The 18,483-nt window shown below is 37.1% G+C and overlaps 1 protein-coding gene across 5 annotated transcripts in view; it reads right to left on the bottom strand.

The window, feature by feature from the left end:
- tln1 (talin 1) overlaps positions 1-18,483 on the bottom strand; it is a 178,761-nt gene that overhangs the window by 129,278 nt on the left and 31,000 nt on the right. The window contains exon 1 of one of the 5 annotated variants that reach the window (XM_039759573.1): positions 13,222-13,244. The exons of the other annotated variants lie outside the window; for them this stretch is intronic. The gene's annotated coding sequence lies outside the window, so the exon portion shown is untranslated. Of the gene's footprint in view, positions 1-13,221; positions 13,245-18,483 lie in introns of those variants that run through there. 5 annotated transcript variants of the gene reach the window in all.

The raw sequence follows: 18,483 nt of genomic DNA, 5'->3' as shown, positions 1-18,483 counted from the left end.
ATATTATAAGATCTGCTAAGTACTTTATTATTTTTAGTCTTTGGCAAGCTAAGCATAATCATGAGCATAACTGCATTAATGATTTTAGAAAGTGGTGTGAATGGAATGTAGCAATTTTTTATATAGCTATTTACTCAAGAATATTCATTTTCTGCACAGATAGTCTGCCTAAATCTGTCATTTTCAAATTCCAAGGGGAAAGGAACTGCACATGGTGAACAGACACACAATTATCTTATTTTAATTAAATTCTCTCTACACCAGGTTCATTTTCTATATGTAAATTCAACTCTTTTGTGTTCAGAAGTTTTTAAGGGATGGTAATTGTTGACTACTGCTTTTGAATATTCATACATTGGATTCAAAGGTTAACAGAATAGTTCTTTTAAAAAGAAAAAAAAAAAACAAAAACAATCTTTACTGAAACATTTAAAATTGTCAGATTTTGAAGAATAGGTGGCAGGAGGCTTGCCGACAGACAGACAAGGATACTTTATTAATCTCCAAGGGGAAAACATAATCCAGCAGCAGCATACTGATAAAAAACAATATTAATTAAATAAAAATTCAGTGCAAGTAAAAAATGCAAGGTGGAGAGTGCAAGGCAGGTATAGCAGTCAACCCTGGGTGGAACTGAAGAGTCGCATAGTGACTATATGGGGCTCATTTAATCTTGCATCTGATCCCTCATCCCCCTCACATGCAGGGCCACTTAACCTTTTCCAAACAACTTCTGACATACAATAAGGAAGAAGGTGCTTGGAAAATGACAAGAAAATGTTTAGCTTTACAAGTTTTCTGTAAATGCAACGTCTTTACTCTCAAAGGATCTTGCTTTTTATAGTTTTAGGCACAGACAGCACTCTAACATGAACACATGCATTTAAGAAAATAATCTGTCACTTTGTGGTTGCTTCTGCAGATCTTTAAACACTACCCCACTGCTACCCAATGTTATTTTCGTACATTGATTTCCTGATCCAGGCCACTAATCCAGTTTAGCTTTGCTGGGTCATACAACACAGCCAGAAACAGAGACAAAGCAAAATGCTTGGAAATTGTCAGTGACACCATAATACATATAAAATAAAAAAATGGTATTTTAAATTACCTACCAAAAGTTTATTATAGTCAGTTAATTTTCTGTTGTTACAAATGACTAATATTTTTTTATATTTACAGTATGTGGTTCAAACACGTTCTATCTACTTAAAAAAAACAAAATGTCACATGACCATTACAATCAGAGTTTCAATAAAGTATATAATATAGTTTTAATTTAAACAAATAAATTTTTTGGAAATAGGAGACTGGTAATAAATTAGAAACTTTAAACCACTAAGAGTATCTAAATAGCACTGACTGAAAAATGCCCTGTGCAATAAATAACGTTCAGCACAGCAAAGCTCCCACTGAAATGACAAATCAGTCAGCTGAAACTTAGAAACCAAGACAAATATAACCAAATTGAGGAAATAAATCTTAATAGCCAGTTAAAAATAACTGTGTACAACAGAATTTACTTGTTGTCATTTAATCATACATTAACCGAAGGAAAAAACCCACTCGATTGACATCACTGTAAGAGTAGAGCTGCCAACTTGGAGGAATGAATCCTACTATATCCAAGTTTGAAATACACTGCAGCCTTACACATTTATTTAAAATAAATAAATAAATCAAAATGTCACAAAAAAGCTTATAAATTAGTTTTGTTTTACATTATTTCTAAAATTAAGATGGAAAATTTCAGAATGTGGTACCACTTTTTACTAATTCAGTTTACCCGTTCTCAGATACATGTCAAAATGCCACTTGAACCTCCTGTGATGGATTTTTCTTAATTAAAAAATAAAAATGTATACATGCACACACGCTCTTGAGTCACTGTCTTACACACAAGAGAATACACTGAGTTCACAGGCTTCAGGAAAACTAATTTAATTTATTTTTTTTCCCCAAAACAGGCACAGTCAAGATTTTATATTCAAATGGGAGCTACCCCTAATACACACAGACACAACAAACCAGGAGTAACAGGGCTGCTCCCCGCATCAGCCACTATATACATATAGATACACACACAGTATATAGTTTGTGACCCCAAACCCCTAAAACAATCACAGACACAAGTCCCAGTACAAAAAAAAGATTAATTTTTAAAAAGATGCCTTGCACAAAGAAATTTAAACAAGGCATCAACCAACCATAGCACAATTTCTTCACTCTTATCTCTCCACTACACTTTCCAGGTGAGCTTTGTCCTCTTTCCACTAAACTCCAACTCACCAGGATGAGGTCATTCAGCTTCCTTTATGCTAGTCCAGGGAGTACTTCCGGTGCTAGTGCATAGCCTGATGGAAGTATGTCCGGGTCAATCGAAGCCCCAAAAAGTAGGGACTGTTAATCCCTTCAGCTCCCACTGGTAGCCATCACAAGTGTGTATATATGACAAATTATGTATTTCCACTTTAATAAAGGGATAAGTGTCTTTGTCATTTCTCTGTCATTCCAACAGTTGATGCATCACAAACATTTTTAGTAATAAAATGCACACCATTTGTCATTTGTCACAAACATTAAAACTGCTTTTACAAATCCCATACCAAATGGCATATTAACAGAAATATGTGCATTGCATGGTGCACTGCAAATGTTAACACTGAGGTCTACTGTACATTGATTACTTAGACTTCAACCAGTCTGACCCCTCTCATCCTGTGTGGAACAGTTTACCTCACCAGAGCCAAGACAGTCATCCTTAGACGCACATGCATTACAACACACACATATCAGGCAAACCTGATGAAGGCTATACAGCTGAAATGTGTGTTTAACCTTCTTTCTTCTTCAGTGTAGAAATCGCCTTTAACTGACACAGCCCTACACTTCATACACACAAACATTTTCAAAAGTTATCAATATACATTAATTGAGCCATAAAGAAAGAAAACATTTTTACAATCTAGTTTACTATAAATTAATATTTTTTATTGTATATTTCAGTTTAAACAATTAAAACTTAACAGCAGCATTACAACTCTTCAAACATATCAAATAATGAAACAAATGTAAAAATGAACAATTACTGAAACCAAGAACTATTATAACAAACTGTGTAAGTGCAAATAAATAGCAGAACAAATAGAACGCTGCAGTTGTATTTGGACTATCATAACATTTGTTAATGAGCTTGAATCATTACACAAAACATCCCCACATAAGAAACAAATCAGCAATGCACTGTGATTAAATTACTCATTAGCAAGGCATGGTACTATGTCTTCTGTCTTTTTGAAAGAAACTAGTCAAAATCAGAATTGTGTAGCCCATACCATGTACCTGTTACTATCAAGCAAGCACATGTCACTGGGTCAGAAACCAGCAGACCAACAAAAGGGCACAAGGAGGAAGATGTAATACATTAAATGTTTTCTAATATGGGAGTCACACAATATGGTGGCAGGGATACTTACTACTTCTATCTGATTTTATCGAAACTTGCCTTACAATGGTAGATACTCTGCGGTGGGCTGGTGCCCTGCGCCTTGTGTTTGCTCCAGAAGACCCCCGTGACCCTGTAGTTAGGATATAGTGGGTTAGATAATGGATGGATGGATGGATGGTAGATACTCGTTCTATTCAGAGAGCTGTTAATGGGGGGAGGAGGTGTTTCATACATACATCCACCCATTTATTTAAAAATGTAATAGTTCCAAACATGCTTATGGACTAGGATTATATTTTTTATGCTTTTCTAACTTTGGGTTCATTTAATTTAGATTTGGTTCACTGTAATGTGCTTCCTTGAATGGAAAGCCTATAAAAGTGACAAACGTGAATGCACATCAAAAATATTCTTTCTTACAATACTAAAATGGAATGAGGCAGTAATTATGACTTGTTAATTCATGTTAAATATCTGTTTTGTACTTACAGATATGCAAGTGCAAGCTTGCACTGTCTGTTACAATATTGCCAAAAGATGATTTTTTTTTTTTTTTTGGTAAATTAAGGAATTAAAGTCCACAGAAAACCTTTTTTGGAAAACTCCAATCATCATGGAAACTTATGTCATCAAATTCATTGTTTTGGGCCCTGAATAGGGTTGTTGCATTCATGTTTAAGCATTACACTGTATAACTGAATGTGTAATAAAGTCTCAATGCTCAAAAACTGAATTAAAAATTTAAAATGTCTTCAGTCCATAGCACATACTGTACATATACTTTAAGTAAGATGGCTTCCATTGTCAATGAATAGAACTGCCAAAAGAGAGGCAACAGACTTTTACTGTTCAAAAGCAGCCTGCTTTGCAGATCCCAACAGTGGACCAGCTCTGTCCTTCCATTAGAATGAAGACGCTGGCCAGCATGTGGCTCAATAGACTTTAAACTCCTGCTGACTAAGCACTTAAAGACTGATTTTCAATTCAGGTAGAGACAAATCCCCAATGTGAACCAGCTGATGTAGCCAAAGGAAATGAAAAAAGCACAAAGAACACACTAGGGGTTGAAGTTGGAGTGTCTGCACAGAATGAATCGGGGAATCTTGCCTGAGGAAGAGCAGACAAAACCATGTATGACTGGTCGAACACTTTACATGCAGTTTTCACTCTTATTTTTGTTGTTCACCATTACATTTCACATTCACTTTTCTTTTATATGCACTAGAGCATGGAAAAGAGTTTGTGTGTTCCACATACTGAACAACTGCATATCCTGCAGTACATGCAACAACCAATGATTGATTCACTATTATAATTTAGAAGATGTCTGTATCCAATGAGCCATGCAAAAAATCTATACAACATAAAATACTGTATATTAAAGTGTTGAGTATAAACATGTGAAACAGTAACAAATAAAGGAGAACAAAACTTAAAAACTGCTGTTAGTACTGTTACACTGACAATTTTTATTCAACACTGAGTCTGTTGTTTAATAGGGGTAGAAAGCCTAATGGGTCCTACAATGCTTTGTGAATAGGTACAGTGGTGTGAAAAACTATTTGCCCCCTTCCTGATTTCTTATTCTTTTGCATGTTTGTCACACAAAATCACTTAAATAGGAGCTGCCTGACACAGAGAAGTAGACCAAAAGCACCTCAAAAGCTAGACATCATGCCAAGATCCAAAGAAATTCAGGAACAAATGATAACAGAAGTAATTGAGATCTATCAGTCTGGTAAAGGTTATAAAGCCATTTCTAAAGCTTTGGGACTCCAGCGAACCACAGTGAGAGCCATTATCCACAAATGGCAAAAACATGGAACAGTGGTGAACCTTCCCAGGAGTGGCCGGCCGTCCAAAATTACCCCAAGAGCGCAGAGACGACTCATCCGAGAGGTCACAAAAAACCCCAGGACAACAATTAAAGAACTGCAGGCCTCACTTGCCTCAATTAAGGTCAGTGTTCACGACTCCACCATAAGAAAGAGACTGGGCAAAAACGGCCTGCATGGCAGATTTCCAAGACGCAAACCACTGTTAAGCAAAAAGAACATTAGGGCTCATCTCAATTTTGCTAAGAAACATCTCAATGATTGCCAAGACTTTTGGGAAAACACCTTGTGGACTGATGAGACAAAAGTTGAACTTTTTGGAAGGCAAATGTCCCGTTACATCTGGCGTAAAAGGAACACAGCATTTCAGAAACAGAACATCATACCAACAGTAAAATATGGTGGTGGTAGTGTGATGGTCTGGGGTTGTTTTGCTGCTTCAGGACCTGGAAGGCTTGCGATAGATGGAACCATGAATTCTACGGTCTACCAAAAAATCCTGAAGGAGAATGTCCAGCCATCTGTTCGTCAACTCAAGCTGAAGCGATCTTGGGTGCTGCAACAGGACAATGACCCAAAACACACCAGCAAATCCACCTCTGAATGGCTGAAGAAAAACAAAATGAAGACTTTGGAGTGGCCTAGTCAAAGTCCTGACCTGAATCCAATTGAGATGCTATGGCATGACCTTAAAAAGGCAGTTCATGCTAGAAAACCCTCAAATAAAGCTGAATTACAACAATTCTGCAAAGATGAGTGGGCCAAAATTCCTCCAGAGCGCTGTAAAAGACTTATTGCAAGTTATCGCAAACGCTTGATTGCAGTTATTGCTGCTAAGGGTGGCCCAACCAGTTATTAGGTTCAGGGGGCAATTACTTTTTCACACAGGGCCATGGAGGTTTGGATTTTTTTTTTCTCCCTAAATAATAAAAAACATCATTGAAAAACTGCATTTTGTGTTTACTTGTGTTATATTTGACTAATGGTTAAATGTGTTTGATGATCAGAAACATTTTGTGTGACAAAAATGCAAAAGAATAAGAAATCAGGAAGGGGGCAAATAGTTTTTCACACCACTGTATATCTATCTATCTATTTTCAAGAGAGGCTTGGCACATTTAGCAATCTCATATACATCCTTCAAGTGACAACATATGATGTGTAACTACTCAGCTTAAACCCTTGTAAGGTTTTCATTCGACCAGAGCTGCAATGAGCCCAAAAAGAACAACAAAAAAAAAAAAAATGAAAGAACAGGAGAAAAGAATATTACTGTATATGCCAATAGTTAAACCACATGGAACTTACACCCCAGTTGAGAAGGAAAGAATGTTAAACAAGACCTGACAAATGTATGGATGTTCCATTAATTTCTTAGAAAACAGCACATTAATGGTTTACAGCCATGTGACGAAACGCATACATGTAGCCACCAAGAGCAAAAAACAAACAATGAAATAAATTTGAACTATGTATTGACAATATGACTCTGTTTGCCCATCAGGAATAAGATAATCTAAAGGAACAATCATCAAAAACAGGGAATGCATTGTGATCTGTAAGGAATCAGACCTCATTTGAAGTCATCAAAATGCTTGTGGCAAAAATATTTATATCAAGACTTTGATGATAATTGCAATATTTTTTTATTTGCATTTTACAAAACTTAATCATAACCACCACTACTAAAGAGATATGCATCCATAAACTAAATTTCTGAACTCACACAATCTCAATGAAGGTCAAAGTGACTGAAGTGTGTTTTGCAAACTCTGGGCATATGGCAGTTGAAAAAATGAACTGTAATTGTTGCAGAAAATGCTGTCTTTATGTATGTACAAATTCAACACCTGTATCTGTAAATTATTTTAAGTTAGGTTTTGAATAATGTTAATTGAAGTGTACAATGAAGCTTGTATCTGACTTAAATAAGGTACATTAAATATCCCTAATTTGTTTACGAAAACATGGACAAATTCTGAAAATATAAATCGCATTTCATAACCCACCTCAGTTTCAGTACCACTAAGCAGGTCATGGTGGCGTGACTATATTAAAAGTGACACACAAACAAGGACCAGACAATTATTTCCACAATTGACCAATTTTGTGCTTTTCTTGCATGTCTTTCAAACCTCGGATTTGCAGAGGCTTTGCATGTTCAAATACTTAGAAACTATACCATATATATAGACATGCAAGAAAAGCACAAAATTGGTCAATTGTGGAAATAATTGACTGGTCCTTGTTGTTATATATATATATATATATATATATATATATATATATATATATATATATATATATATATATATATATATATACACACATACAGTATATAACATCATGTGTTCATGGAATGAGCATTAAAAGAAAATGCAAAAAAGGGATGAAAAAAACTCCTTAGAAACAGAAGGGATGGAACCATTTTGCATTGCAAAGCTAAAAATGCAACATAAAATTAAGTCATAAGCAGCCTAAACTTTGTATGTAACGTGTATGTCAACATGTGGCAAGACACAGCTCAATTTCACCATATGCTACAAAGCAAATGAAAATGTTCAACTGCTGCAGAATATGCTGCTAGGTTATGACTTATGGGGTCTAAGATTTTCCAGCTAAGGAAGTTTCAAGGTAAGGGGCAATTCTACTCACTAAGCATGGCACTGGAGAGTGGTGATATGCTGATAAACAAATGCGAATAAGAATTTCACTGTAGTCTGTACATTGTGACAATAATTTCTAATATAGCAGCTGTAATGTTTTCATCTTAACACAGTTTATATACTAAAATAAAAACACTGATAATTCATGTTGTAGTATTATTTGCAGAATAAGCATACAAACACATTTGTTTAAGCAAAACACATTCCAAAGATTTCAGTGTCTCCATGCAGTGAGGAATGGGAAGGCTTTACTGGCACCACGTCAGCAGACACATATACTAAGAACAGTCTGCCAATACAATGCTACATCTGAAATAATCATTTTAAAGGTAATATACACCCTCATTCAATTAAAACACAACGTGTTAAGCAGCTTTAAATAACATCCTTTTCTTTCTGCCACCATGCATTGAGTAGTAAACAGCATCATGCACTGTGAATTATCACAAGAGCGCAGTACCCTAAGCGCTGTCATCTATAATCCTGAAGTCATTTCCTTGACATGCACTTGTTTAGCAGTATCTAGCCATATGCTTTCTGACTATTCATTATATGTGAGCTGAGATGAAGGGTTATGGAGGGAGATAGCTAATAAGATGTTATAAGCAAACATTTTAATTAGAAAACAATCTAATAGCTCCTTTTATAAAAAAACAGGCGCTCTGTAACCATAGTAAGGGAAATTTACATTACTGTAGCAGTCTGCCCATATTCATAACATACAATGCCACTATGAAACTTAAGCTTGTCATTTTGTAATGTTTTATGTAAAAATAAAGATGTTCAAAACAGTAAAATATTCAATCAAGAAGGCTAGGAAGCAGCTATACCACATGCACTTCAGAAAGGTCACCTGAAGCTAAGCATGTTCAAACTCAGCCACTACCATCAAGGAAAAGCTTAGGTTGTTCCTGGAAGAGGTGCTAGTGAACAGGCTCTTATCCTGTGGTGTGAATGTGAATCTCAATGCCCCAGTGCACTAACAGGGACACTGTGTCGTACAAATTGTGCCATCCTATGGATGAAATGCAAAACAGTGGTCCTGACTCTATGTGGTCATAAAAGATCCCTGGGCATCCTTCATAACGATCAGGACATATCCCAATGTCCAGGATAAATTGCCTTCCATGGCCCAGTCATTCTGGCTCTCTATTCATCCCCCATCTCTAATTGGCTATCTCTGTCTCACCACTTCACCACCTTCTAGTTAATGTGTGGTAAGCATACTGGCACAAAAATGGTTGCTGTCCCAAAATCCAGGTGGATGCTACACATTAGTGGTAGATGAAGTGGCTCCCTACTCACTATGAAAAGCACTTTGAGTAGCAAGAAAACCACTATATAAATGTAAAAAATTATATTATTATTAAACAAATACACCAATAAATGATATCAAGCTGAGCTTTGCACATACAGTACTTGTCTTGAGTCTTTACTTTTATGGATTTTTTGTTTTTGTTAAGGATACGTTTCATCCTTGTAGGTCGATATTTTCAGGTGCTCAAAGGATGGACAGAGAAAGTTAAATGACCAACAGCAACACTTTTCTCCACTTCAATCAACTTCTCAGACCCATAAACTAATGAGCAAGGGCTCTTCATGCCAGATAGTTACCAGAATTATATACAGAAGAGACAAGACAGAATGTATCCATTAGGAAAAAAAGAAAATAACAGAAACAGAGGAAACTGTTCAGTTTTCAGAACTCTGAATGGTCAAGTCCAAACACAAAGTTGAAATTTGTCTGCAAGCAGAAAAAGCCACACAGACATGCAGAGAAAAAAAAATCATACTCCACACAGAGGCGACATCCATACTACATTTTTATTTAAAAAAGGCATTTTTAAACAAAAACAATCTCCATCCTCATTAGTATTTACTATAGCATTTCCGTCCAAACTAAAATGACTGAAACTGCACATGCATATATCGTCAGAAAGAGAAGTGTCCCCAACTCTAGACACTCATATGCAGAGTTTAGACACTGAGAACTGCAATGGGAAATACATCAAACCAGATTGTTATGTTCCAACAATGACGTTTAAATGTTGTTGAAAGTGACACACAAGCATGAAGTGAGCAAAGTGACTGGGAAAATGCAATAAGCAAGAACCAGTCATGGAAGAGCCACATAATAAGCACAAATGAATCACAGCACAATTAAAGTCTTCGTTTTCACCCATCCACACACATACACTAAGCTGGGTTTTTAGAATGATATGCCTTGGAGAGTCTCCATTTTTATAAGTTAAAAACACTAGGGCAGTGTGCATAAAAAGTGAAAATGGACACTAACATCTAGGTTTTTAAACAAAAATGTAGAAATATGGCCGTAGCCAAAGGGTTGTCTTGACTAAATTGGAACTCTGTCTCCTGGAACTATGAGGTAGCAACATGAACCATCATGTCACCCTGCTACTGCAAGAAATAAGACTGCATGTGTGATATTACAGGAGTATAACCAACTAAAATTCCCCCCAAGAACCAGGTTTTAATTGTTGCAACTTAATACTACATTTCCCTATAGTAATATTAATAGACACTATGACAATGCCAATTGTTTCTACTTAACAAACAGCAAGATTAACCAGCACAATTAGTGCTCTGGCGAAAATGATATTCACTAAAGGCTACAATCAGTGACAGCTTAGCTATAAACTATTATGTCAAGAAAAGTAAAAAATAAATAAAGGAAAAAAATGTCCTTTAAGGAGGCTTAAAACAGTAGCAATATAAAAATTGTTGTGGAGGGGGCAGGCTACCCAGAAGAGTGTCAATAACTAAAAATCTAAAAACACCAGGGGTATGATTACAGGAAAAACAAAGTAGTAGTAGTATTGCCACCGGTACAGAGCACACTGAAATGCTAACTTACATGTAGAGCCTACATGTAGTTTGTCATGGCTCAAGTATGAAATAAAGGTATTTGACAATTACATTAAAAACACACACGATACAAAGTACCTCAGCAGTCTTTCCCCAACTCGCCTGCCAGTCTCCATACTCTCTTCTACTCTGCTTCTTCAACCACTGGCCTCACCACACCCATGTCAGTCAGGGCTTTCCCACCACTCAGTCCCTCACTCCAAACTCCAAGTTTATTGCAGGCAACTTTCTCTAAAACCTTCTCTCATTTTACATCTAGGGCAAAAACCACAATCATGTCTTAGGTCAGAAATTTCCTACATGAGTCTTGTGTGCTCTCTCCACAGAATCCCCTTTGTACCCCTGCATGTCTTGGCCTTATTCTCACTTAATGTGGCATAGGGCTCCTTCTGTTTTACATGGGGACTCTATGCTGTTTTGTGATATAGTAAACAGAGGAAATTGTCACTTCTGTCTGCTGTTCCCTCCAGTCTTTTCCCTACTTCATTGTTCAGGGGGTAATTACTTAAAGGGGTACTACTTAAACACATAAGGCATACAACCTCCATGGTAGGTGTTCACTTGCGCTGGCACTAGGGAAAGCTCTCCTTCTACCAGAATAAAGTCCTTTTTCAATGTACATTATTCTGTCAGAACTTCCTCCGTCTCTGCCCTGTGCCTTTACTGCCCCGACAACCTCTTGGAAATCAGGTAACCTCTCAGAGTGTTTAAAAAAATGATTACATAATATTTGGTCAAACTCTGAAGAAAAACACAATTTGTGCTCATGAAAATGAAGTGTCAAATGTCGGGAAGAAATGCATATTCATAGCCATCTGCATATTAAAGTGAGGCTACATCCACGCTATTACATTTTCATTTAAAAATGCAGACATTAATCTCCATTTTCACCTTTCGTGCATACTATTCCACAGTTTTTAACCCCTGAAAATGGAGACTTATGAAAATGCTCTCCAGTGCCACATACTGTATATCTGAAAATGTCAGCTCGGTGTTGTAATGTGAACAGATGAAAATGCAGACTGCACTCTGACTTTTTTGTACTTATCACATAGCCATTCCCTGATTGGATCCTGTTTATTACAATTCCTTGTTTTCTGATTGGTCACCTGTTATGGAAGAAAACATATTCCAACATAGTGGACACCGAAGAGCTGCTTAGTTGTGTCATTGCAGCCCCAATTATACTTCTGTCATTTGTTACTATAAGTCAAAAAAGGTCTATACACTATGAAAGTTGCTTTTCAGATTCTCCACTTTTCAAGTACACCCTGTGACCAAGCTGTTTTAGTAATGCTGCTCTCTCTCTATTTTATATATATATATATATATATATATATATATATATATATATATATATATATATATATATATATATATATATATAAAAATAATGTCTTTTAGTTAAAAACAATACACATAAGAAGTAAATACCCAGTCATGATCTTTTTTTATAAACTAACCAACACAATGTTTGCCAACTAAAAAGACAAACAAGAGTGATGTTGCAGAAGGCATAGTAAAGTGAATACATTCAAGCGTTTCACAATAGAGTAGAGTTGAGTTAGAATTTGAACAAGCGTTTAACAAGCACCAGGCTTTGTTACTTGTTGTATTCAGCAAGTGGTGACACAAAGAGTAAATCTTCAGATCTTTAGTGACATCAAAATAACATTGTGTCCCTAGTTTTCAGACTTGGGCTGAGATATCGTAAATGATGAGAAGCAAAAGCAGAGCCCCTAGCTGTTTTGTTGATTGCATTTCAAAGCCCGTTGCCAGCAATTTTAATTAACAAGGTCTTATCAATCACCCTGTTGGACATTTTAAAACACAAGTTAATTAACTTCATTCACAATGTTATTATTTTATCTGACATTTCCACCTTGGTAAAGTCCAATTGATTTAATTAGGAACGTCTCTGCTAATTTAAACTGTATCCTTAGCCAATTTTTTGTTCATTACCTTAATAAAGACTGCAAAACAGTGAACAATGAAATCAGTTGTTGATCATCAGAATATTTCCTCCTGCACACACTCCTCAAATGTACAATAGTCAGAAAATTTATCAATGTGGTTTGTATGTACTAAAATGAATGCATCAGCCCATGCTACAGTAGTGTTATGTTTAAATAACACAAAAACATAACCTATGAATACCAAAATAAAATGGTCACTATTCTGGAAGGGTAGGATGACTGAACAAAACTCATTATTTAATCAAACACAATTTAGAACACAAAAATCTCAGGCTTTATCGGCCAGAAATGTTACAAATACAAAATGCTGGAACTGTTTAAGTACACCTATTCTGAATACAAGGCGGCAGTGTTTTGTTGTGAAGGATTAACATGTCTGTTTTAGGAATAAAAGAGAATATACTACTTACCTTTTGCTAATGTATCTAGAGTAAACACACTTATCGTTCTGATCCTTTCCTGCTCTGGCTTGCAGTGATCCAAGCCCAAAGTAAGCCAAGACAGCAAGTCCACCGAACGGCATCAAACTGGAAGCAAACCCTGAAATGCACACTTAAAGCACAACCATGTAAACTCACTCACAGCAGACTCATACGGCTATGGGAGCAAACAGGACTGCCTGAAAGAATACTACAAACACAGAGAGAAAATGTCTTTTACATCCTTCTCTAAAAAAAGCTTATCAGTGCCAACTGCTAACTGTATAGGAAACACAAAAAAGATACTAATAAAAAAAAAAAAACGATAAAGTACAACTGAAGGCTGCTTTATTTATTCCCAGTGCTGAATCACTTCCGCTCACACTTGTATAACTTTGTCCTCTGCATGTCTCTTGTCTAATCGCATACAGTACATCTCCCATGGTGCTACAGTGAGGTTATTTAGCCAGCTTATAGTGACTTATCAGACTTCAAACAATGTCATATCTCTAAAGCACAAACTTACTATAAGATACTGTATAGTACTGTCTTTCAAGGGTTTTTAAGAAAACTGCAGCACTTCTTTTTGTAATTAAAATAAGTGAAATGACTACAACGGATTTAAAATAAAAAAGGAAGAAATCAACATTCCCCCCAATGGCATATTTCCCCACTATAGCACTCTGCCAGAAAGCCATGACGAATTAAAGATTAAAAGGGTTAAAAATGTGTGTTTAATATTGCAGAATACAGCAATGAAAGATAGGCAGGCAATGTGTTCTAGTGGATAAGGCAATGGACTCTGAACCTGTATCTCACCATTAGACCCTGAGAAAATGGACAGACAGACATGCCAGCTACAGGAGTTTATTCTTGCATTACATGTGAATGTACCAAAAAAAGCCAGAGGCACACACACAACACAACATTCGGTTTTCTTAAGAGCCTCAGTAAATATCAAGCTATTTTTAAAGCACCGAGGTTCACAGACTTGATTGATGAATGCCAGCATGCTGCACAGAACCTCTTCAATGTGGACTAATGGCTATAATACACTGTCATTCTTTTCTAGCCAAAATACTGAATAGCTAGTACTGGGAAATAAAATGTCATGCTTACTGTGAGTTCAACTCATTTACATACTAAAACAATTGGTATTGATGATAATGACAATAATAATAAATACAATTTAATTATTTAGTGCCAAATTGATTTCAGCACTCCATAGGCACGTCATCAAATTTTAATACACAATTTTGAGAAAATGCAACGATAAAGATTTTGTTTGACATGCAGCTGCCATTTCATAACATCGCTACTCAGCTCTAAAAAATGAAAGGTTGAGGTTGGGAGCCTGTGCTGTTACCGCGCATTGCTGCACAAAAATGAAAGGTACAACACAAAATACACAGAGCAGTCCAGATTGACGTTTTCCATAATGGCTTATCCCTGCATAGAGACGTGATGAGTGTTTTCTACAATATAACTACAGTTCTCTGACATTCCACAGTGCAAAATGTTATAACTAAGTAAAAACCTCACTGCAGCTGTCTGTTCAAGCTTCCTTCATTTGAAAATAAAAGCACACAAGGCACATCCTTAAATTTTTTTGTTTTTTAAACAAGCATGCAGCAATGCCAGAGTCTGATACAATTTTCCATCATGACTACAGCAGATCCTCTGTGGCGGAAATCCAAGCATAGCATTCTTTCATAACTCTGCAATGTTGCTCCACAAGTCTAAACCACAACTGGGAGGGATCATAGCCTGAAAATGGGACAACAAGCACTATTCTGGCAGAAATTTACACTTATTTTATCTGAAGGAATTAAAATAATGTTTAAACAGAGTAACTCTGCAGATTCCAATGGCATATCACACAGTTAATACATCACATACATAATATACATACACAGATCACAAAATGAGGACACAGGAAATATATTTTGGAACCAGTCCCACTTCAGTTCAAACTGCATGACACTTCCCTTAGAGTAGATCAAATCCCTCAAGCTACACATTTTACTCCTTAACTTCCATTACCCATACTGTTTTATAATGCCAGAGGCTATGAAAGTTGGCAGTTTACCTTGACTGCAGTCACAATGTGCACACATGCTCACTGTTAACTCCATGCCCACAGGATCTGTGCTATTACTGGCTAATACACTAAAGAGTTCTGTCTTACCTGTAAATGTCCTTAAACTTTTGACTATTCTGTCATATTTCCAGTTCCTTTGCAAAACTACTTTTATATGCCAAGAGTGGTAAAGATGTAGTCATTTTCTATGCGCTGAATCAGTTGGACATAAAGCGTCAAGTGACAGACGGAGATGATCTAGGGAGCACTCTGTTTAAAAAGGTGATGGTTTTCTTTCTTTCTTCAATCTCCACAATCTTGACAGACATTTCCCTACCCTTTTTTAAATTAGTAAAATGAGCATATTCTAGCATCTGCCATTATTTTAAGTCTAGCAAGTAAAAATGCATTCATAAATTTAGTAAACTTCTTAAACAACAACAACAAAAAAAAAACTTCTATAGATGCCCATATGCAAAAAACTATTGAGTTTTTATTGATTATTTATCAGTGGCAAATGCCAGTTTTCAAGCATATTCTATTACTTGGAAAATATGTTTACATGTATGCTTTTTATTCACAGAATTGTTTTTCTATTCCATATGTGCACTCTTTCATATTTATTTAGGTAAAAGTCATTCAACTAATTTATCAGTTACATTTTGTTAATCTTTTTAAGTACATTGTAGTTATTGCCATTTTTATTTTATAAAGTTCTTAATCTATAAAGGTCAGAAGAACAATACCAAAATAGATCATCAACTTCCAATTAAATTTGCAACTAAATTTTCAACCACAACAAAAGGATAAGAAATAAAATGACTCCATGTCTCTTTTCACTTCCACTTACTATTCCCGGCCATATGACCCCAGGTAAATATATAAGGGGTGCAGAGAAGAGGATGTGCAGTTTGCCAGTGCTGTTTGCCAGACGTACATCATCACTTGCAAAGCTATTCAAAGCTAATTCTAGCAAAAGATGGCCGTCAGCCCGTTAAGTTCAGATGGACATTACAGTATATAATTGATTGACCAGGAAGACATTTGTTTAATTAAGAGAACCTTGTTGTGTTAACTAAAGAGAAACTGAGAGAGAGAGAGCTCACTCTGTTTAAACCGATAGATCACAAAATAAAAGAATCTCACATGTCATGTCATTTTCTAACCTACTTAATCCAGACTAGGGTCAAGGTGGGGGGGCCAGAGACTATCCCAGCCAGCACATGGCACAAGGCTGGAACAAGCCCAGGACAGAGTACCAGTTGATCAAAGGTAAAAACACATACCAAATACACAACAGGGCCAATTTAGTATTGCAATTCACCTAACCTGCTTGTCTTTAGACTCTGGGAGGAATCCCACGCAGACACTGGGTGAACATGTAAATTCCATGTAGGGAGGACTCGGGACGTGAATCTTGGTGTCCTTACCGCAAGACAGCAGCACAACCACTGCAGCGATTTAATGCCACAAGTCTAGACTTAAAAATCTACTTAATGTGTTTGTGTCTTGGTTTGCTTAGCGTGCCACAGAAGTCAGATCTACTGAAGCTTTTCCTCTCAAATTTGGTGGGCTAAGATTTAAAAAAAAAAAAAAAAAAACAACACCACTACAGGAGTTAGTTGCAGGCATGCCTGTGTACAGCCCAGGCCAGTCTGCAATCAGGGCTTGATAAAGGCCTCTTTAAGAACTGCGCTGCTGTGCAGGGCGTTGCCTGCAGTGCTGACGTGCAATGACATTTGTCAGAGCTGCAAGTGAGAAGAGGGAGAGGACTGTTCAAATATTACATTACCTGTTCAGTTTAAATAGAGGCAAAACATAAGCACATATAAAGATCAAAATGGAAAAAGAAAAAAATCTGCTTAATAAAGTTGAGCTCTTATTTGATATTTGTGTACAGTACATGGAGAAGCATGATGCTTACCACAAATTTCCAAACATTATATTATATATATATATACTGCTCACAAAAATTAAAGGAACACTTTAAAGAAACACATTAGATACATCAGATCTCAATATGAAGTTGGATATCTATACAAATAACGACAGGGCAATGTCTTAGGAACAAAAGGATGCCAAGTCTTTTAATGGAAATAAAAGTTTTCTGCCTACAGAGGGCTCAATTGTGTAGACACCCTAAAATCAGAGTGAAATGAAGATGTGGCAGGCTAGTCCATTTTTTCAAAAACTTAATTTCTGCTACTCAAAATGCTTTTCAGTATCTTGTGTGGCCCCCACGAGCTTGTATGCATGCTTGACAACGTCGGGGCATGCTCCCAATAAGACGACGGATGGTGTCTTGTGGCATTTCCTCCCTGAGCTGTTGTACAGTCTGAGGAGCAACCTGGCGGCGCCTAATGGACCGAAACATAATGTCCCACAGATGTTCTATTGGGTTTAAGTCAGGGGATCGTGAAGGCCATTCAATTGTTTCAATTCCTTCATCCTCCAGGTACTGCCTGCATACTCTTGCCACATGAGGCCGGGCATTGTCATGAATTAGGAGGAAACCAGGACCTACTGCACCAGCGTAGGGTCTGACAATGGGTTCAAGGATTTCATCTCGATACCTTATGGCAGTCAGAGCACCATTTCCTACGCAGTAGATGTCTGTGCGTCCCTCCATGGATATGCCTCCCCAGACCATCACTGACCCACCACCAAACCTGTCATGTTGAACGACGTTGCAGGCAGCATATCGTTCTCCTTGTCCTCCAGACTCTTTCACGTCTATCACAGCTGCTCAGGGTGAACCTGCTCGTCTGTAAAAGTACAGGGCCAGTGGTGGACTTGCCAATTCTGGTGTTCTTGAGCAAATGCCAGTCGAGCTCCACGGTGCTGGGCAGTGAGCACAGGGCCCACTACAGGACGTCGGGCCCTCAGGCCATCTTCATGAAGTCTGTTCCTGATTGTTTGGGTAGAGACATTCACACCAGTGGCCCTCTGGAGGTCATTCTGTAGGGCACGAGCAGTGCTCAGCCTGTTCCGCCTTGCACAAAGGAGCAGGTATCGGTCCTGCTGATGGGTTGAGGACCTTCTATGGCCCTGTCCAGCTCTCCGAGAATAACAGCCAGTCTCCTGAAATCTCCTCCATGTTCTGGAGATTGTGCTGGGAGACACATTAAACCTTCTTGCTGCAGCACGTGTGGATGTGCCATCCTGGAGAAGTT

This window comes from Polypterus senegalus, chromosome 7, assembly GCF_016835505.1.
Source record: "Polypterus senegalus isolate Bchr_013 chromosome 7, ASM1683550v1, whole genome shotgun sequence".
Classification (NCBI taxonomy): domain Eukaryota; kingdom Metazoa; phylum Chordata; class Cladistia; order Polypteriformes; family Polypteridae; genus Polypterus; species Polypterus senegalus.
This window is presented reverse-complemented; position numbering and strand designations above follow the sequence as displayed.